Source organism: Triturus cristatus, chromosome 9 (assembly GCF_964204655.1).
Source record: "Triturus cristatus chromosome 9, aTriCri1.1, whole genome shotgun sequence".
Taxonomy (NCBI): domain Eukaryota; kingdom Metazoa; phylum Chordata; class Amphibia; order Caudata; family Salamandridae; genus Triturus; species Triturus cristatus.
In genome coordinates, this window is record NC_140592.1 from 308964242 (window position 1) to 308986119 (window position 21878).

The 21878-nt window shown below is 47.3% G+C and overlaps 1 long non-coding RNA gene across 2 annotated transcripts in view; it reads left to right on the forward strand.

Moving 5' to 3' along the window:
- LOC146797805 (uncharacterized) overlaps positions 1-21878 on the forward strand; it is a 74047-nt gene that overhangs the window by 14742 nt on the left and 37427 nt on the right. For both annotated transcript variants that reach the window (XR_014968537.1, XR_014968538.1), the window contains exon 3: positions 5974-6082. This is a non-coding gene — a long non-coding RNA (uncharacterized LOC146797805). The remainder of the gene's footprint in view (positions 1-5973; positions 6083-21878) is intronic.

Below are 21878 nucleotides of genomic sequence, written 5' to 3' on the forward strand. Positions count from 1 at the left end.
GAAGTGACCCCCAGGGATGTTCTATGTTGCCTGCAAGTCTTCGAAGGTAATAGTGCATAGTGTCTGTAAAGGTCTCCCATTTCTCACAGTCCCGCTTCTACCCAGTCCTCCAGCACTGCCCAATGCTCCCCTTGTGGAAGATACTGCAACATTGCCCGTGGTATGGCAGGAGAATAGGGAATCGCAGCGCCCACTTTCCTCATTTATCTGGACCAACAGCACAGTACCACCTTGGTAGCAATTGTGTCTGCTGGCGCGGTGCGGCAGACGCGTAAAAGGATTTTTGCTAGGTTGGCAGTGTCTGGTGCATCTGGGCAGCGTTCTCTGTCAGGATTGCGGTCTGTCGCTAGCCATTGGATCAGCCAGTATAGTTGCGCAGCTAGATAGTAGCTCTCAAGGTCAGGCACTGCTAGCCCGCCCTCTGCTGTAGGGCGTCGCAGTGACAACAGTGCCACTCTCGCCTGCCAGTGCCCCAAATAAAAGAAGTGACCATCGAGTCCAAGTCTCTAAACATCGCCCGCGGTATCCACACTGGCAGTGTCCCGAAATAATTTAAAAGGCGTGGCAATGTTATCATCTTTAGGACAGCTACTCTACCAGCTACAGAAAGCGGGAGTGTGCCCCAGAAATCCAATGCTGCTTTCGCCGACTCACTGCATTGCCTACATTACCTTCCAAGAGGTCCGATGCATCATGGTAAATTTTTACACCCAGGTATTACAGGCAGCCAGGCTCCCACCGCAGTCTTTCCAAGGTAAGCGGTGGAAGGGTATCCGGGGTTAGTGGAAACAAACTGGATTTTTGCCAGTTAACCCGGAGGCCAGACACAGTACCGAATCGTGCTAGCATGGTGGGCGCCCCTGAAGTTCGCCCGCAGTGTCGCGCAAGAAGATCAGAATATCATCCACATATAATGCTATCAGATGACGGCCCGTTGAGATCTCTAGCCCCCTGTAATCCTGGCCGCTCCTGGCTCTACATGCCAGCGGTTCCATGGCCAGAGCAAACAGGAGAGGAGAGAGGGGGCATCCCTGTCTCGTTCCCCTTTCCACCCCCATCTAGGTGAGCTGACTCTTCCAGTGCGCACCCGGGCTGTAGGGGCTGTGTACAGGAGTTGCACCCATTTCAGGAATCCCTCCCCCAGGCCCATCCCAACCAGGACTGCATACAAATATTGCCATTCCAGGCTGTCAAATGCCTTTTCAATGTCTACTGCAAGTACTGCTGCTTCCTGCTTATTGTATCCTTCAGAGTCCATTATCCGTAAAAGGCGTCTGATGTTTGTGGCAGTGTTCCGCCCTGGGATAAAACCCGCCTGGTCGGGGGTGGACCAGATGAGACATATGTGGCAGTAAATGGATCGCGAGGATCTTACTCAAGATCTTATAGTCCATGTTCAACATGGACAACGGTCTGTAGTCGTGGGGTTCTTTCCCTGTTTTAGGTATGGGGATAATTATGGCCTCCCTGGTGCTGTCAGGTAACTGCCCCAGGTCTCGGGCCTTCTGGTACAGTGCAGCCAGGTGGGATGTCAATTCTTCCACATACGTTGCGAAAAATTCGGCCGGTAGGCCATCTGTGCCCGGCGTTTTATTACGTGCCATTTCCTTGATGTCCACCCGAATCTCCCGTTGCGTGATATCCGCCCCTAACAGTTCCGCAATTTCAGGGGCCAGGCGTGCCAGGGGTAGATCAGTCCGGTAATCCCCCATGTCTGTCAACTCACATGTACATGTTTTGGTTTATAGTGAGGTGTAGTAGTGTGCAAAAACCTCGTTGATCTTATACTGGGCAAAGTGTCTGATCCCCCACTCATCTTCTATTTCCACCGGAGAAGAACCCCCGGCTCACCGGATTCATCAGCGATGCCAGGAGCGATCCAGACTTGTCTCATTCATCAAGCGTGCGTTCTAAATATTTTTTGTAGTCAAAGCTCCTGAGCCTCTCCGTTTGCTTCGCTACCTTCTCTTTGGCGTCCAGGAGCGCTGTTTGGAGCTCCGGATGTCCCGGCCTGGTGCGTTCCACTTCTCGGAGAGCTGACTCTGCCCCCTCTATTTCCTTCATAATAACCCTCCTGACTCCTGTGGCATGCGCAACGCACGGGCACCTTACAACCACCTTAAAAGCGTCCCATTCCGTGGTTAGGGATGCCGTCGTCCCAGTATTCGGTCGGAAATAATCCGCTATTTCACCCCTGATCTCCTCCCTAAAGACCTGATCCTCCAGTGTGTCTGGGCGAAGGCGCCAGGTGGGGATCGCCGCTGGTGGGTGCGCCCATTTCAGGGACATAATCAGTGGATTATGATCTGAAATGGTGTGTGCCAGATATTCTGCAGACGTGACCTATTGCTGAGCATCCACTGAGCACAAGAGGGCATCTAGTCACACGTGCACTTTGTGGACCGCCGAAAAATAAGAGTAGTTTTGGTTTGCGGGTTCAGGGTTCAGGGTTCAGGGTTCGCCATGAGTCCAACAGCCCCCAGCTCTATCTCCGAGTACTGAACGCATGGGAAACACGCGCTACTTAGGAGGTTGGCAGCAGAGGGTGGGACCGGTCCAAAAGTACGTCTTCTACACTGTTAAAGTCACCCCCCCCACTATCACAGTACCTGTAAGATATTGTGCTAATTTGTGGGTTAGCGTCGCAAAGAATGCAGGCTGATCTACGTTAGGGGCGTACACACTTATCATGGTAATGTCTAGGCCTTCCAGGTTTCCCTTGATGGCCATGTATCGGCCCTCCGGATCAACCACTGAATGGAGTAACTGGAACGGGACTCCTTCCTGGACCCACACCAACGCCCCCGTGCATAAGCCGAGTAGGTAGTGTAGAAGAGCTGCCCTCGCCATCTCCTGTGTAATGCCTGCCCTTCCTTTTGTGTTTGGTGTATGTTTAGACATAGTGTGTATGCCCCTAATGTTCCAGGTCATATATTTGTAATGTCGATTGTCAGCCATTATCGAATATGACCGTGATTCGAGCCCCTCCCAGGCTGATTAGCGCCCACCTCTCATTTGAGCCCACATGAGGTTTAACATTTTGCAACCCAGTGTTTCCCCCCGAACCCAACAATAAACTTGCCCTCGAACTCCCACTCCCCAGGATAAGTAGGAAAAAACAACCCCCCATCCAAACCAGTGTATAAAGTCTACAAGTGACTGCTTGTAGGGTAGTCAGTCAATCCCAGAGGGTGGCCAGCCGTTGAAGCTCTCCCAGTCCCAGCAGCCGCCATCGCTCTCCGCCCCTTCGGTGGTCCACCCCACAGCGCTTCCCCCTTAGTTACCCTCATACCTGTATGCAATAGTAGGGGTGTCCCGTTATGTTCATGTTCCGCAGGACCGGGCCCGCTAGGTCTCACCATCATATGATGCCATCCACCGTCTGCGGTGTGACACTCAGAAGTGACTCACTCTGTGCCTCAGAGTCACTGGAGCCCCCCTCAGGACTGGTGCCCCCTGAATGGTCGCTGTCTTCGGGAAGGTGCGAGAGAGTCGGTTCTAATCCTCTGTGGCCTGGAACATGACTGCGCCATCATTTTTTCGCCATGTTCTGCGGTGGTCGAGCTCCGGCATGGCAGTCCAGCCAGTCAGATGCCTCCTCTGGGGTTTTGAAGAACTCTGTGCCACCCGCTGTTAGCACTCGGAGCATAGCTGGGTATTGCGTCACACATTTGTAATCCAGCTGGCGCAGTCTCTGCTTCACATCTCCGTAGGATCCCCTTCGCCGTTGCACCTCTCGCAAAAAATCTGGGAAGGTGCGCACCGTAGAGTTGTGCACTTGTGTGTCTCCCTTGAGGCGTGCCTGTGTCAGGATGTGGTCCCTGTCTTTATAGTAGAGGAGTTTCGCGATCACCACTCTTGGCGGAGCTCCTGGCAGGGGCGGTTTCGCAGGGACGCGGTGCGCGCCTTCCAGAGCGAACAAGTTCGACAATCCCTCAGGCGCTATCTCTTCTTTGAGCCACTTCTCAAGGTAGGCCATCATGTCGCGGCCTTCAATTTTCTCTGGCAGGCCCACGATCTGCAGGTTGCTTCTACGTGATCTGTTTTCGGCATCCTCCGCCTTGTCCTCCAGTGTCCGCACTTTCGTTTCTAATTGAGCCATTCGATGCTGCATGGCAGTGAGCGACGGTATAGCCTCCGCAAGTTCTCCTTCGTTCGACATGACCCTGTCCGCCAGCTTCCTATGGTCTTCTCGGAGCAGCCCCATGTCTAAGCTCAACGAGTCAATTCTACTTTCCAAGCATTCACTAGATGTGGTGATAGCCTGTAGGATGTCCTGTAGTGTTGGGACTACAGGGTGTGCAGTCATGGTGGGGTCTTCTCTATCCTTCTCTTTAAGGGGTTTCCCGATGGCGTCTTCGCATCCTGCGGTGCTCCTGGTATTGCGCGCGCTCATGGGATGTCCCAAATTACCGCCTGAAATGCACCGTTCTCCTCCAGCAAGGTGTCCCCGTCTCTTACCTGTCCTCTAGATCAGTGATAGTGCCAGTCGCTATGAGACACACCCAGAGTCCAAGGCCCTGTCGCTCCAAGTCTCTCTCGCCTCTCGTCCGCCGCAGCTGCTGTCGCAGGCAGAGGCCGGGTCACGTATTACTGCGCATTGGGCAAGGTCTCCTCCTCAGGCGTTTGTTGTCCCCAGTCCCTTACGCCAGAGTCCTACGGGAGGGAGGGCGATGCAGACCTCAGCACCCAGGGCAGTTCCGCACTCGGGGGGGGGGGGGGAGTTTCAGCTTCTCTTCTTGCTTTGTTCCCGCCTGCCCCCACTGTTGTGCCGCTCTACACACTGTCTCATGCCGTCTCTCTCCCTCGAGGCGTACGCCGCTCCTCTGCCAGTCACACACTCCACGGGGCCGTCCCAAGGCCTGCAGGCGGTGGATCACCCACAGCGTACTTCTGCGCAGGGAGTCCTCAAGTCTGGCGCTCTATCTAGCAGCAGGAGCCTGGTCAGCTGGGCAGGTTAGGGCACACTATCGTCGCGCAGGACTCACTCCTCCATCCCAGCGCTGGGCTTCAGTGCGGTCGGCGGAGTTTGCCCGTCAGGTGCGACTTTTAACGGGAGAGTGTCCGGGCCCCCCCCGCCTGTTGCGCCTCTCCCCGCAGTGGGAGGAAGGGAGGGCACTCCGCTGACAGTGTTCTTCTGCGTCAGAGGCGGGAAGCGGAAAGGAGGGAGCACCCCAGGCCCTCAGGAAGGTCGCGCCAGCAGGAATGTACCGGGTACGTCTCTCGCCGCCCTACACTCAGGCCGCCATCTTACCGCAGGGCTTTGTTGCGGTCGGCGATCTCAACAACCCAGGCGTGGCTTCAGCAGGGGTCTATCCAGGCGCCCCGACACGCCGCGTTGTTCCGTGTAGAGGGAGGGAGGGAGGGAGAGAGAGCACCCGGTTGCTGGAGTTTTACTCCCCGGCGTAGGTAGTTGGCGCTTGTTCTGTCTTCTTCAGCTCCCGTTGGGCGCCGCCATCTTGGGAAGTCATTCGGCCGCGCCGTTCCCAAGCATTCCCCACCGATTTTCGGCTGTGTGAGCGGCTTGTTTCGCCTCCGAGACACTCCAGCTGTGTCCTCAGTGGCGTGGGTGAGCTGTGGGGTATTGTGCCCTCTTCAAGGGTTCAGGATGGCCTTCGATGGCGGCTGGCCGACGGGGAGCTCGCAGTTTGAGCTGCTCACTCCATCGGCGCCAAGCCACGCCCCCAGCAATTTTATGATTAATGACAGAGATTTTTTTGTTAATAATTTGCTGTTCAGCTTTTCATAATTGATTTTGTTTTTTCAAAATATATCATCACTTTTGCACCACTGTTATCTGAAGAAGAAATGTGAAGGGACCCGAAATTCGATGTATTGTAGTAGCATAGTTTACTTTTTATTTTGATAATCCAAAAAATAGGTATCACCACACGAAATATTTTAATAATTTTATTTAAGGTAGTCATTTTAGTTTCTATAATCTAGTATTTTCTTTCTCTTGACTTTTTGCAGAAGGATTTCGTCACTGGAATCATAAAAATCAGGGAGACGGATGGAAAATTGTTGATGTGCAAGGCTGTTGTAATGCAGTGGCGTCTCATGCATTTGCTTCTTCATTTGGGTAATTGAACAAAAATCCTACATGCGAGCTATTTTCATGACTTTTGTTCCTATCTTTCATTTTAGGTTTACATCTGTTTTATTTATTTGCAAATGTTACAAAACACGAACTCTCACTTACATCCAGTGGCCGGTGAGGTGAAACATGGGTGGCGCGGTCAGAAAAATGTGTGTGTGGGGGGGGGGGGGGGGCGGGGGGGGGCGGGATGACTAAAATGTGTTTTCAGGTTTAACAATCCTGCGGGGGGGGGGGGGGGAGGGGGGAATGAAAGAGGCTGAGCATGAGGGCGAAGTCCGGAGGGGTTGTACTGGTTGACGTTTTCTTGCTGCATTGAGCAAGTCATGTTCCTGAGGTGGTCTGAGGTATCTCCAGCTCTCATTCCCTTGCTGGATTATGCATCTGTCTAATTTATGATGACTCATCACGGAGAGTGTCTGCTGCTACGTGGGACTTCAAGGATGGTGGACTATTATGCAAGGCAGATCAGCAGTGTATCAATGCCCCCGTATGCATTTGCAGATGCATGAGTGGACAAATCTGGCTTTGGTAATTTGTTAAAAGGTTATTGCGCATTGGTAATTTTGAACCTTTCTATGAAAGGGAGTTTGACTCTTGTTCATGATTGGTAAATATGTACTTAGTCTGCTATTTATATCTAGGTTTACTACTAATGGGTAAACACATGCACTATACACATTTGTTGGGTGTAAAGCCATGGCAGACTGCAACTAGCGACTACCCTTGACCTTGCACGGTAGGTCGCTCCCCCCCCTGCTGCAGCTCCACCAGCGCTCTTGGTGTTTTGTGCTCTGTGCCCCACTGACCATTGTATTTTTTCCCCTTCTTGTGTATCCTTTTTTGCCTTGTGTATCCTTTTTGCCTTGTGTAACCTTCTTTTGCCTTGTGTATCCTTTTTGCCTTTTGTTCCTCCGTGCCCATTCCCCGTAGTTCCGCCGCTGCTGCCCCTGCGGGCCTGCGCCCATTCGCTGCCCCCTGCCACCCGCCTCCCGCCTCCCAGCTGCTCCTCCCTCCCACCTCCTCTTATAATGGCGGCCGCTGCGCGGTGAGGAGAGCGACCCTTGACCTTGCACGGTAGGTCGCTCCCCCCCGCTGCAGCTCCACCAACGCTCTTGGTGTTTTTTGCTCTGTGCCCACTGACCATTGTATTTTTTCCCCTTCTTGTGTATCCTTTTTTGCCTTGTGTATCTTTTTTGCCTTGTGTGATCTTTTTTTGCCTTGTGTATCCTTTTTGCCTTTTGTTCCTCCGTGTCCATTCCCCGCAGTCTCCGCCGCTGCTGCCCCTGTGGCCCCGCCCCCCAGCGCCCATTCGCTTCCCCCTGCCACCCGCCTCCCGGCTGCTCCTCCTGTGGTAAATATTCTTTTTACCTAGACTGAATTTCATACGGAATCTAAAATAAAGTAAAATAGCTCAGAATAACAAGAGGCAGAATCCGTGGTATAAGAGATTTTCTGAATGGGCTTTATTCCAAAATGGCCGACTCGAGTGGCGGCCTTCAGGTTCCGTCACCACGAGGGTTCAGGAAGTGAAGTACAATACTTTATTGACAAGAAGTAACTTTTATAGGTCATACATTACAATGAAACGAATGCAATAGGCGTAACAATTGATAAGAGAAATGACATAGTAATACGTAATTGAAACTAGGCGTAATAAGGAGCAGAAAGAAACATGATTGGCTTTGATTATCATACATAGGTGGATCTATAAGATAATACTTAACATAGATGCGCGCGCAGCAGCATGACGTGTGATTGACGTGCAACTAGGGGGTGAAGGGGACTTGACATTTAGCTCTACATGTGGAGACGAGAAGTCTGGGGGGTCAAGTCAACCTAATTCCAAATCATATCTAACATCCTATGTTTAGAGAACTATGTTATCCACAAGGAAAGACTCTCGGACAGAATCTATTCTATACTGACTGTGTGTGCGTGTACAAGCGTCTAAGTGTCTATATGAGATGCGAGGGGCAGAAAACTTTCCATGGCAACAGGGCTATGAATTTCTTGCAGGAGGACGGAAAGGCCGAGTCCTTTGCTTGTGAGCTAAAGGAAATGTTTACCTAAATCACTAGACAGGAATGCATCGGCTGAAAAGCAAAGTAGATAATTCGAAGGTGAAATACAGCTTTTTGGCAGGCGGGCGAAACTGGCCGAGGCAGGCACCGTTAGCTGCACAGGGAGTAGGACAAAGTTCATGGATACAGATGCGAGCTCAAGCTGAAGCTGTCAGAGACAGAGAGCAGGGAAAAGCTTTGAGGACAGAATCGGGCCTACTTGCCTGAACTGTAAAAATGGAGTAACTTAGCCATATAAAGTCGGTGGCCTTTCATACTTAGGAATCGAATATCCAGCCCATTGATGGCGGATCTGACAGAGAACATGTTGACGGTGGACGCACATATGTTTGCGTCTTGGAAACTGGAACTGGAGGGGACATACATGTACTTGTAACATGCATATAGAACCGTTGGGGTCCAAGATAGGGGACGTAACTGATCAGGAAAATCCACATTTCCACATTCCCTCCTTGTCCCCTACTTGCCCTTCAAGAGATATCAATCTTCATCATTCCATTGATTTGCTCATGGAGCATCATTTCTTCTTCCTTCTTCTTCTGGCATTTTGAACGAGAACCTTGATATGGAATGCATGATGTGGCACACAGACCACAAATCGCTGGTCCACATTGCAGGCATAAACAACAACTGAAGAGCATAAGAAGGCCAATACCTAGGAAGGATAGAACTCTCCATCCCCAGGCTGATATCACACTCCAAAACCACCCGGACCACGTCCAAGTGCCTGGATTCTCGTGTATCTGGCTCACAATCTTATGAAGGCGTGTTATAGCTTTATATACAGATGGCAAATTTTCTGGTATGAATATGCAGCAGCTGGATCCGATGACCCTGCAAGCTCCGCCCCTATCGGCCAGGATGACGTCAAGGACAAGACGATTCTGGAGAACAACAATTCTCATCACTGATTGTTCCTCTGTCAGATTGCCTAGGGCGGCTATAGTCTCGTTTACTACAGCTTCAAGAGTCTTGGTTAGTCTGCGTATCAGCTTACTATTTGATATTGTACCTATATAGGGAAAGATACCTTTATTGAAATCTACATACTTGTCCCATGCTGTCTCAGTATAATCGACAACTGGGAGATCTCTTCGCTCTCTATTCTGTACTAAATGAACATTTCGATAATAATCAGGGGGAGCTAGGAAAACAGGTGGCAAAAGGAATGCTATGTAACAGGTACCGTCCCAATCTAGAGGCAGACGCATATATGCCGTCTGACCACATATAAAGTAAGAATGGCGAGAAGCTCTAAATGAAGATTTACCTTGATCACTATATTCTACTGTAGTAACGCATTTGCTATGGCCCATATGTATGGAACCAACTTTTCTCACACATAATTCACCCTTAACTGGAAATACTGACATAGTGGGCAGAATTAGCTGAACTTCGGATTTGACATTCAGAATCATAAGATTAGGCGTAAAATTACCTAATTTATACACTTCATTTTCTAGATCAGTTCCTGTTCTACTGGGGTGACCCTCCTTATTAGGATGACAGACTTTGAATAAAACTAGATTCAGATTTCCCCATATCCAATGTTGTTGATAAACTGCTGTGTCTGGGTCTATGGAATTTAGTAAACTAAACCATGCTCCACAGGAGCCATTATGTGTGAACGGATGTGGAAAGAAAGGCAAAACTCCTTTGTTATTCTGATAGGGAGGGAGTCGGCCACACACCCAACAATTGGTGGCATTACTAGTCTGATGGGAATGATGTAACATACTAATGAAAGTGTTATTGCGCAGCGCAAGTCTATAAGATAATTCATGTGGCGGTAGGTCACTAAAAGAATGTTCAGCAGCAATATTATAAACATGTCTAGAAATAGGATGATATATGTGCAAAATCACACTCGTAATAATTATTAAAACACTCAATAAAAACAGAATTAATAATGTCCTCATACAGTAGCTACGCAGTGATTTACAATACGCCTGTCGTTTCAACATTTCTCGGGTATTTTCTCTACTCAGGTCCAAGGGATACATGTCAGAGACAATTCAACCGCTTCACCTTGGAGAGGACTTAAACAATCAAATTGCTCGACTGTTTGGGCCTAAGCTTTAATTTTTAACACTGAGAGTCATTCTGTTCAACAAAGGGAAGTTTTGAATCAGTCTGTGAGGGAGTGCAGGGCACAGTGTCTATATCCGAGGATAGTCCATGAAATTTCTTAATGTGGCTGGAATGTATCCAGCCCTTGCGGCCCTCAACTTTCACGGCTGTTCTTGTGGTCAGCAGGACTAGCTTCGGTGCTTTCCACCTGGGCTCCAACTGGGTTTTTCGATCAAAATTCCTCACAAACACCAGATCACCCGGAGCAACGTCATGGGGTTTCACCTCAGTGTTGTCAGGAAAAGCTGCTGATACCTGTGAACGACAAGATTGTAGTGCAGACATCAAGGAAGCCAAGTAATCTGTCAGCATATTACAATTTACATCAGTTATTTTACGTGGTATAGGCGTCCCCCACATATTTGGTGGTCTTCCGAAGATCACCTCATACGGGGATAGCCCTGTTCGAGAGTGTGCTACCATTCTTATGTAAAATAGTGCAACTGGTAAGGCTACTATCCAGTCAACACCTTTCTCCTTACATATTTTAGACAATCTGATTTTCAAAATTTGATTATGTCGTTCCACGAGACCTGCTGCCTCGGGGTGTCGGACACAGTGGAATTTCCACTGATATCCCAACAAAAGTGAGACATGTTTCATTAATTCGGATGAGAAAGGCTGGCCGTTATCTGAATATACAACACGTGGTAAACCGTACCGTGGGAAGAATTCTCGAACTAACTGTTTGGCAGTAGTCGGGGCCGTGTAATCTGATACTGGGTACGCCTCAGTCCATCGGGAGAGAGCGCAGACAACTACAAGAACATATTTGAATCCTCGACATCGTTCCATCTGGATATAATCCATTTGGAGCACTTCAAAAGGATGATCAGGAGTCTGGAATCCACCCTGTTCTACGGGAACACTTTTTCCTGGGTTGAACTGACAACATATCATACAGGTACGGACTTTTTGTTTAGCTGCTGCTCGTAAATGTTTATTGAACCAAATGTGTTGAATGCTATCTAGCATAGCTTTCTCTCCTAAATGCGCTGGGCTGTGAATTGTAGCTATAATGGCTTGGACCATAGAGTCAGGAAGAAACCATACAGATTTCTCCTTCGTCATCCATCCCTGATCTGTCTGGATCCCTCCTAGTTCAGTCCATTTCTTTAATTCTTCTGCAGTAGCATGTGTCTGTATGTCAATTACGTCAAGTGCGGGATCCTTAATTGTCATACACTGTGTTGGTGTCTGAACTATTGGCTTTGTCATGTCTAATGTGCGATTCTGAGCAGTCTGTTTAGCTGTTCTGTCAGCTAAATCATTGCCTTGAGAAATGATATCAGTAACCTTCGTGTGTGCTTTACATTTCATAATCGATATAGCAGTGGGTAGATGTATTGCGTCTAACAAGGCATGAATGAGGGGTCCGTGCTGAATGTGGGCACCATGGGAGGTTAAATAACCTCTCTCTCGCCACAGCACGCCGAAGTCGTGTACAACTCCGAATGCATAACGTGAGTCAGTGTATACATTAACTTTCTTATTTGTGGCTTGAATACAGGCTTGTGTTAGAGCAATAAGTTCTGCTGCTTGGGCTGACAAAGTATCTATACAGTTTGTCTCAATAACTTCAGTGTCTGTTGTGACTGCATACGCGGCCACTAAATCTCCTGTACTTGTTCTCATGCACGATCCGTCTACATACAACGTCAGGTCTGGATCTAACAATGGAACGTCTGTCAAGTCTTGTCTAGGTTTCGTCTTTATTTCAATGATTTCAACACAATCATGAGCTAGTGGGTCTGTTCCAATTACAGGTAACAGTGTAGCAGGATTCAATGTATTACACCGTCGGATCTCTATGTGTGGCTGAAACAATGTCAGTTCATAACCGGTAAGTCTTGCTATGGTCAAGTGTTGTGTTTGTGTTCGGTTCACAAGAACTTCTACTGCATGTGGTACTTGTACTGTCAATGGATGTCCTAACACTATGGCATCGCTTTGTCTGATTGCTAAAGCTGTTGCCGCCACTGATTTCAGGCATGCAGGCAAAGCCTGAGCTACGGGATCTAATGTACTGGAAAAATAAGCACATGGCTTGCGTGATCCTGCTTGTTCCTGAGTGAGTACTGACAAGGCAGTACCTTCGCGTTCTGTAACAAAGAGTGTAAAATGTTTGCTATAACATGGTGTTGCTAAAACAGGTGCTTGACATAAAGCTTCCTTTAGGCTTTCAAAAGCTTGTGTATGTTCCTGAGTCCAAGGGAGAACAGTCGATGTGGCTGCCTCCTGTGTGGTCAACTGAATGAGTGGTTTTGCTAGGAATGCGTACTGAGGGATCCACTGCCTACAATATGAAGTGAGGCCTATGAAAGCCCGCACCTCCTTTTGTGTCTGGGGTATTGACATGTTAGCAATTAACTGGATGCGATCTGGTGTAAGCTGCCTTCCCTCCTTGGACAGCGAGTGACCAAGATAAATAACTCGCTGGACACAGAATTGCAGCTTAGAAGGAGACACCTTGTGCCCCTTGTCGGCTAGAAAATGTAAAACTGTCAGAGAAGCCTTTTCACATTCAGGTTCGCTTCTCGCGGTGATCAGCAGATCATCGACATATTGAAGCAGTGCAGTATTGACTGGCATGTGGATACTGTCAAGTTCTCGTTTCAGTGCTTGGCTGTAGATGCTGGGGCTTTCTGTGAATCCTTGGGGAGCGCGTGAGAATTTAAAACTGCGCCCATTTAAACTGAATCCGAACAAATATTGGCTTTCCGGATCTATTGGGACGCTGAAAAAGGCATTCTTGAGATCAATTACAGTAAAGAATGTTGCTTCGGAATCAATTGCTGTCAATAATGATGATATATCGGGGACCACAGGAAATTGTGGCACAATGCACTTGTTTAGTTCACGCAAATCAATAACCAATCGGTATACTGGCGGAGCAGTAGGATCAGTTCGTTTAAGAATCGGAATTATCGGTGAATTACATACATTGGAGTCTGTTTCTACAACTACTCCTTGGGCAATTAACTCATCAATGATTTTCAGCAAAGCCACTACAGCATCTTGCGGTAACTTGTATTGTCGCATTCGTGGTAATACCACTCCTGCCTTGAGTGTGACTCGGTATGGTGTAATGTTCATACAACCAACATCAGTAGGGCCTTGTGCCCATAGATGCGCTGGTAAAGTCTGTAGTCGGGGATCCATGTCTCTAGACACATAGTGACCTTTAAAATCACGTAAAAACAACCTTACTCCTTCCGGAGAACAACATATTATGGCTCCTAGGGCTTTCAGAGTTTTAATTCCTAACAGATTTTCTGGGCATGATTTAGTAAGCAATAAATCTGTAGTTCGTGTCAAAGGTCCTATCGTAAGTGGAAGAGGCTGTGATACTTCATTAACAATAGGTTTTCCTGAAAAACCAAGGGAAACATTTTGAGAGCCTGAGAGGGGTGCCCCTGGAACTTCACTACGTTTTATAGTTGTTCGACTTGCCCCTGTATCGAGTAAGAATTTTCTATCTTGACCTAATAATTCACTATGTACATAAGGACCTTCTTGATCTACAGGAATCTCGATAAGGGGTAAGTCAACTTCCCTCTCTAGGCTGGTTCATGCGTAACGCTGATACTCAGGATATTCATACTGTGCAGTCTGATACATTTGTCGTGTTGTGGTTTGTGTGGCAGTAGCAGGCAACGGTGGTGCAGCTGGCACAAACTGTATTGGCTGTTGTGCGGCTGGCATGGCCTGGGGATGCGGCATAGCTCCTTGTTCATTCTGATCTTGTCTGAGTGGCCGTGATCTTTCTTGTGTTTTACCTATGGCGATATTATGTTTTAAAACTGGACAATCGTGTACGTAATGACCTGGCTTTTTGCAATAATTGCATGTCCCTTTTACCGGTCCTGCTGAATCGGACTGTGTCATACCCTTTTTATGTCCTTCAGCCGGTACTGTCTGAGACACTAGCATTTTCATTTTTGTATCTTTCATACGTCTTTGTTCGTGTTCTTGTTCATCTCTAATTCTATTGTGATGATACTGTAACATTTGTAGCATTTGTGACGGAGTGTTACTTTGCCAGGTACTTTCGAATTTCAATATTCTATTCTTTACTGGAGGTAATGCATTTTCTACTAATTTTGTCACAAATAAATGTGGGTACGACTCACTACTTGTTTTTATACCACTATTTATTCCAAAACATTTTTCAAATCGGGCATAATAATCACTTGTGTCTTCATCATGCTTTTGTTTACAGGCCGTGATTGCACCCCAATCTTCCTTTTTCGTAGTTAATAAACGTGGCAGTACTTGTACTAGTAAACCTGGTAATGCTTTGACTTTATCCCCGAGCCCTGAACCTGCAGTTCGGGCCTTTTCTTCCGTTTCTAATGCTGTCCAATCTATCTTTTGGTCTCCCACTTCCCACTCTTTTTCTTTCAGTTTTTCATAAATGCCAGCAGGCAAGAGCACCTTTAATATCGTCATAATATCAGGATAGGTATACTCTCCCATCAGTAACATGTCCTTAATTTCTCGGTGGAAACCCGCTGGGTCTTTGTCATGACTTGGTACTACTTTCTTCATTTCTAACAATTCAATTTTTGATATGGGTGTGTATACAAATACACGGTGAAACTGATTGTCTTCGCCTTTTATTGGGTGCACTTCTCGTAAGGGATTTTGTCTATCCATATAATACGGCGTTCTTTCTCTGCGGGGCAGTGAGAAAGAATCCGGGCTTACAAAAAGGACATACTGTTTACGTGACACTAATATTTCTTTAATTAACTTGTTACTAGAACCTCTCCATCTGCTCGTGAGTAGTTCCGTTAATATATCAGGTAAAGGACCAGGGTCAGCATGTTGGCTCTTATATAATATAAGGAGTTGCTGAATCATATAGATTCCAGCTAAACGTTGTTCATCTGCACTGAGGTTAAAAAACGTGTGTGCTACGGTCTCATCACCGTATTTTTCAGGACTGTCAATCCAGTGAACGGCTGATCTGGCTAATTCTTGCTCATCCATGGAATCGAGGAGGTGGTAACCCCTTCGTTCTCGTAGTATTTTATCTGCGGCTTGAAACAAATGTTCAGGAGACTTCAGATTTATTACAGGCGTCGGATACGTTCTGCTATTTGGACATACAGAGTGTATGGGATCAGAAAAGCATCTAGTATTATCACAGGATCTTCCTCTGCCTACGTAGGCTATGGTCTCTGACTGTCTTGCGGAATTCCCTGATTCGGACACTTCATCTGGCTCGAACTCGTCTGTTTCCAATCTTTCTTCATGAATACGCTCTATTTCTCTACGGATTTTTCGGCACATGGCTATTATACAGTTTTTCTTATCGTGTCTCCCTTCTGATATATTCTGGCTCCATCTTGTAAGAATAAGCATTGCATTCGGGTCTACCCCCGGTCGGTCTTGATTTCTGATCACACAGTTTATGAGGAAACGTAACAGTTCCCCCTGTATCTCTACTTTCTGGAATTCCATGGCTCTGTTAATACATTCTGGGTCTCGCCCTGTTTGGACAAAATGATATATTTTATCTAGATGCGTAGTCATTCCTGGTAACCTCGCTAAATACTCTGCGGCTCGTCTGATACGTAATGATGCCAGGACCATTTCGTCCTCTTTACCGACCACCGGGTCATATCTACAATCTATAAGGAGTTCCTTAAGCGTACGTTCACTTACGAATTTGGGTGTACGTGAATGCGCTGACTCTTGGAAAACAAGTTTATTTATTCTAGGTGGCGTAAAAGTATTGCTAGCACCTCCCGTGGCCCCTTCAGGGGCGTCGGGAGTGAATGGATTCGTCGAACGTGACACAGCAACTATGGGTGTCGATACCACTGTAGAATCGATTGCGGAGACAGATGCGGAAACAGATGTGCTTGCCGGAGCTTGTGTCGGGACTTGCTGTTGCACGGGGACAGATACCTGATCCTGACGTTGAATCCCTCCGCCAGACGGTCTATGTGGTGCGGGGTTAGCATACTCGGGAGCTGCGTCATCTAGATATGAGGAAAGAAAAACATCTTCTGCGGTTCTGGGATGCCCTTTTGGATGTACCTTAATTGGAAATAATGGGGGTGGCAAGTCCTTTGGCATCTCTGGAACAGCCTTAGGTAGTCCTTCGGCTAGGAGGGGATACATACCATTCATAAGAGCATTTCTTTGTCTATCTACTTGTTCTGATTTCACTCGGATACCTTCCTCAATTAATAGATTTTCTTGAACTTCCTTTGAACTTTCTTTACTCCTCTCTTCTTGTCTACGTGCTTTTTCTGTACGTCTATGAGATTCTTTACGCCATAACTCAACAGCGTCTTTCTGTGACTGTCTGACTTTTCTTTTCCATAACTCTTCCTCCACTTTCATGATGCACTCTGCATCCCAGGTTCCTGCTGCGGGCCACCTTTGACTTTCCGGCAATCCCTTGGTATAATCTACCCATAAATCAAGAAATAATATGGCATCTAAGCCATGCTTGTGATACATAAAATGCCCTGGAGTGTCCCTAGGAGGAATAGGAACTGCTTCTTCAAGCACCCCTTTTCTGGTAGTAATCTGTCTTAACTTCGAGAAGAGCGGCATCTTGACAACTGATCTGATACTTACTCTTGAACTCACTTAATACGAAAAAACACAATAATGAACAGTGAACAATGAGCAATCATTCATACCACAATATGCAAGACATTTGAACACTTTAAACATTAAACATTAAACATTTTAAAAATGACCGGCAATGATGACAGTCTGCATAACTAATCACCAAGCTGAATTCTTGACAATAACTGAATACTTCGGAATACTTGATATACTGCTAAACAGTACATATACACTGCTAAACAGTGCAGACCGGATTTGTGTACCCAAATCCGTCTTGACCGGCACAACCTATGTGCGCGTCAACACGCCTCCCCGGCGATGGTACTCACCGAGTAGCTCCTTGAAACGGAAGGCCTCAGAGAATGGACGGGACTCGATGACTGCGGACAGCGGACCCTCTGGACATCGGGATTTCGAAAACCTGGTGGGCCTCTGTATACCTCGGATCTTGCTCTCTCAGCTAGGCTCTGGTCGGGATACTTCGCACTTCTCACCGCCTCGTCTGGGTTGATCGCAGCCTCAGTCGCCCCCGCTTGACCGGAGGGAGCTACAGGAAATCCTGCTGGTACGCGTTTATGGTCCGTCCAGCTGTGGCAGGAGACCGGGCCTGCAACGCACCGCCGGCGCGTGAGATGAGAAAGTGTCCCTGTTCGGGCGCCATTATGTGGTAAATATTCTTTTTACCTAGACTGAATTTCATACGGAATCTAAAATAAAGTAAAATAGCTCAGAATAACAAGAGGCAGAATCCGTGGTATAAGAGATTTTCTGAATGGGCTTTATTCCAAAATGGCCGACTCGAGTGGCGGCCTTCAGGTTCCGTCACCACGAGGGTTCAGGAAGTGAAGTACAATACTTTATTGACAAGAAGTAACTTTTATAGGTCATACATTACAATGAAACGAATGCAATAGGCGTAACAATTGATAAGAGAAATGACATAGTAATACGTAATTGAAACTAGGCGTAATAAGGAGCAGAAAGAAACATGATTGGCTCTGATTATCATACATAGGTGGATCTATAAGATAATACTTAACATAGATGCGCGCGCAGCAGCATGACGTGTGATTGACGTGCAACTAGGGGGTGAAGGGGACTTGACATTTAGCTCTACATGTGGAGACGAGAAGTCTGGGGGGTCAAGTCAACCTAATTCCAAATCATATCTAACATCCTATGTTTAGAGAACTATGTTATCCACAAGGAAAGACTCTCGGACAGAATCTATTCTATACTGACTGTGTGTGCGTGTACAAGCGTCTAAGTGTCTATATGAGATGCGAGGGGCAGAAAACTTTCCATGGCAACAGGGCTATGAATTTCTTGCAGGAGGACGGAAAGGCCGAGTCCTTTGCTTGTGAGCTAAAGGAAATGTTTACCTAAATCACTAGACAGGAATGCATCGGCTGAAAAGCAAAGTAGATAATTCGAAGGTGAAATACAGCTTTTTGGCAGGCGGGCGAAACTGGCCGAGGCAGGCACCGTTAGCTGCACAGGGAGTAGGACAAAGTTCATGGATACAGATGCGAGCTCAAGCTGAAGCTGTCAGAGACAGAGAGCAGGGAAAAGCTTTGAGGACAGAATCGGGCCTACTTGCCTGAACTGTAAAAATGGAGTAACTTAGCCATATAAAGTCGGTGGCCTTTCATACTTAGGAATCGAATATCCAGCCCATTGATGGCGGATCTGACAGAGAACATGTTGACGGTGGACGCACATATGTTTGCGTCTTGGAAACTGGAACTGGAGGGGACATACATGTACTTGTAACATGCATATAGAACCGTTGGGGTCCAAGATAGGGGACGTAACTGATCAGGAAAATCCACATTTCCACACTCCCTCCCACCTCCCCTTATAATGGCGGTCGCTGTGCGGCCGCGCGCAGCGTGCGTGCCTCTGGCGTGCCGAAGGCGCACCTAAGGCAAGCCCGTCTGTGCCCGTCCGCACCTGGACCGCACCCAGTGCCAGAACCGCTGGCCCCCGCACCAGCCGTGAAGACCGCCTCCGATACGACGCCAGCACCCTCATCGCTCTCAACTCAGGACGGACCCCCACCTGCTGCAGGGCCACCCCGAAGCGCACCCACGGCCCCTTTACCTGCCAGAACTGCAACTTCTCCTGCATCGAAGACACAGAGACTCCCGCCATGACAGAACACAACAAGCTCCGATGCATCCTGATCAACACCCGCTCCGCACGCAAACACGCCGTCGAGCTCTGGGACCTACTCGACACTGCATCAACAGACGTCGCCTTCCTGACCGAGACCTGGATGAACGAAGCCTCCTCTCCAGACATCGCCATCGAGTCGGAGGAGGAAAACACATGCGCCATATGTTAGAATGAACAAAACATCCTGTTGCACAAGTGTGTCATTAGCCATGCTGCCGTCTTGCTAACTTCCACTTCTATCCCCACACATGTTCAGGGCCGGACTGGGAACTGAAAGCAGCCCTGGCAAATCTTTCCAGACCAGCCCCCGGCGCGTAGCGAGCGTGCCCAACCGCTACTAGGGTGGTTTGGGGGGGTTCTCCCCCCAAGAAAATTTTGGAAAAAGACAGACCAAAATGGTGAATTTTACAGCACATTTTTCATTACATATTCAATTGTATCACCTTTCAAAGCACAGTAAATAGTAGATGATGACCTTAAAGAGCACCAGGTTACCCACCCAGTCATATGTACCCATAGACATTCTTTCAGAGAGCACCAAAAATAGACACAAGTAGTGAATCGGAGAGTAAAAGTAAAAGTGAGACCAGCTCCCACATGTTGTGTAGTGAGCAAGCGCAGTGAGCAAACACTACTAGGGGGAGTTTGGGGGCTTGTCCCCCGAAGAAAATTTTGGAGACAAAAAGGCCAAAACATATCATTTTTCAACACATTTTTCATTACATATTAGATTGTATTAACTTTTAAAGCATAGTAAATGATTACCTTATGGGTTTTAGGCTTTTTTTTATAAGACTGTTTCAACGTCAACTTTACAGCATAAAAACTACATTCTGATATTCTTTTTTGTATTTTCAATAAATTATCACTCTCGTTGTCACACATTAAGCACTGACATGTGATGTCACATAAGCACAAAGGCCACTGAGGCCAGAAACTGTGGAAATGTTACACATAAGCACCTAGGCACTGACCCAGGCCTGGTCACACCAGGCCAGAAAGCACGGAAACGTCACACATAAGCACCCAGGCCAGTAAGCATGGAAATGTCACACATGAGCCTCCAGGTCACTGAGGCCAGAAACTATGGAAATAGCACACATAAGCACCCAGGCCAGAAAGCATGGAAAGATCACACATAAGCACCCAGGCTGCCAGAAGGCATGGAAATGTCTCACAAGGCACCCAAGCCAGAAAGCATGAAACAATCATACAAACGCACCCAGGCCAGTGGCACTGGAGCACTTTTCAGTGAGTGGATGCTGCCATCAATGTTGTCTGTACATCACTGAAGTCATGGGATTGTGAAAAATTCAGGAATCACACAAAGAACAAGGTTAGCAATTTAGCCATGCCTATTCCGGGACATTTAAAACTTAAAAGTATATGCCAAACCATTTAAATACACTGCACTCTGCATACTGCATCATGCCTTATGGAAAGGGCTTGCGCAGGTGGTGACATCCTGGTGACATATGTAGTAAAAGGGAATATTTTTAGGCCTGGCAGGTCAAAATGGCAGTTTTAAAACTGCACAGGCAGACTGCAATGACAGGCCTACTTACGTGGGTGGCACAATAAGTGTTGCAGGTCCACTAGCAGCATTTAAATTACAGTCCCTGGGTACATGTTGAACCACATTTCTAGGGACTTACAAGTAAATTAAATTTGCCAATTCGGTGTAAGCCAATTTTACCATGTTTAAAGGAAAGAGCACAAGCACTTTAGCACTGGTTAGCGGTGGCAAAGTGCACTGAGCCCTAAGTGCCAACAAAAATAGCCTTTTTTGATGCAATAAAGCAGATCAAACCTGAATTTAATTTGGAGGAATCTGAGGCCGACAAGGACTATCTAACCATGTCTCAGCAGTCAGTATGAACAATATGTATCTAAAAAACACTTCACAAGGGAGGCCTGTGGAAGACTAGTGCTACAGCTCACCATCCTTGAAGAGCATCTCCCCATGAAGTCCCAGTATCATTTTGAATATTTAACACAGAAGAGAGTTTATGGATGCATATTCTTTAAAGTTCTTTTAAAGTATTCTGAGTGTTATGTGAAGCAGATTAGCAGATACGTATGTCCATTTACTTTGAGGCATATCCCACTGCCATTGTATCAGCAGCCAATGGTTACAGACCCTACCAACAACCATTTAGCCCAACCATGAACATGAAGCATAGGTTGTTCTCAAAGGCACTTATGTGACAATTCACTTGTGTGACAACTTGTAGGACACTTTATGACAGGCATGTGCTTCAGTTCACTGAAGCAGACTGATGTACATGCAGTGTGACGTGGTGGATCTGTGATTCACAGATCCACCACGTCACACTGCATGTACATCAGTCTGCTTCTGCTGGCACGTCATTCACACCCTGCACTGCACTGCACTCCACCTTACCTAGCAGCAGTCAGGCCTGGCAGCAATGAAAGTCCTGTATGTGCTCTGCTTTATTACAAGTGTTCTGTGAGTTTAGTGCTGTTGTCACTCGATGCTGGTGCTGGTGCACTCGGAGGGATAGTACATGCAGGTTACACGACTGATGCAGGATCGGCGATAACCGATAAGTACGAACTGCTGGCTGCTCCCAGATAAACGGGAGGCGTGCGTCAGGCCACTAATGATTTACCCCATGGTCTGGATCAGGGGGGGATATGTCTGCAAGGATTTTGGACACTTGCATGGGACTTTACACATCGATCCATGGTAATTGGTAAATCAGTTGTGAAGTGACTTCACGACTGATTCACCAATTACCATGGATCGATGTGTTGTGTACACTAGCATCTAG